Below are 726 nucleotides of genomic sequence, written 5' to 3' on the forward strand. Positions count from 1 at the left end.
TGGATCCATACCATGGATTTGTTAGAGGATGTCATATGTCATATGGCCCCCTTCTTTATCCTTCAAAGCCTCAGCTCCAAACTCTTGCTCACATGATTAATGCATCCTTTTTCGACGACAGATTCACTCTAAGGGCCATATTCTTCGTTCAATACTGCCTGATTTTCCGTCCGAATCCCAATGAAGGACATGCTTCTTCAGTGCCTCTTCATTCTCCATGCACGACAGGCAGTCATGACAGCATCTCCACGTTTGCATATCAACGATGAAACACAAGCCGAAGTGCGACCTTTACCCTCTCATTGTCAAGGTACCGTTGTGAGACACTCTGATACTGATGTTGCCTTCGGCGTAGAGTATCTTCACTTTCTCCCTTGTTTCCTTGATTAGATCTTGGAAGTGAGGACTTTTCTTCATGTAAAGTTAGCCACAATGTCGAGCACTGAAGATCTCTGTAGTATCCTGCAGGCCATCGTCTGTCACACCAAACTCGAGACTGAAATACACAATGAAGACAGAATATATTGATTCTGGTATCCTTTCTCCTGAGACACTTGCCTGTAGTTCTACCCCAGAAAGAATATACTTGTAATGTATTGTATCTTCTCTTGGGTCAAGAAACGACGTCTTTCACGAAGTTCATGCAGAGTGAATGAGGCAGAGAGATGAGGACGTAATAGGTATTGAGATTGAAGTCGATGGTTGAGGTACAATCTTGACCCTTTC

This window comes from Penaeus monodon, chromosome 32, assembly GCF_015228065.2.
Source record: "Penaeus monodon isolate SGIC_2016 chromosome 32, NSTDA_Pmon_1, whole genome shotgun sequence".
Lineage (NCBI taxonomy): Eukaryota > Metazoa > Arthropoda > Malacostraca > Decapoda > Penaeidae > Penaeus > Penaeus monodon.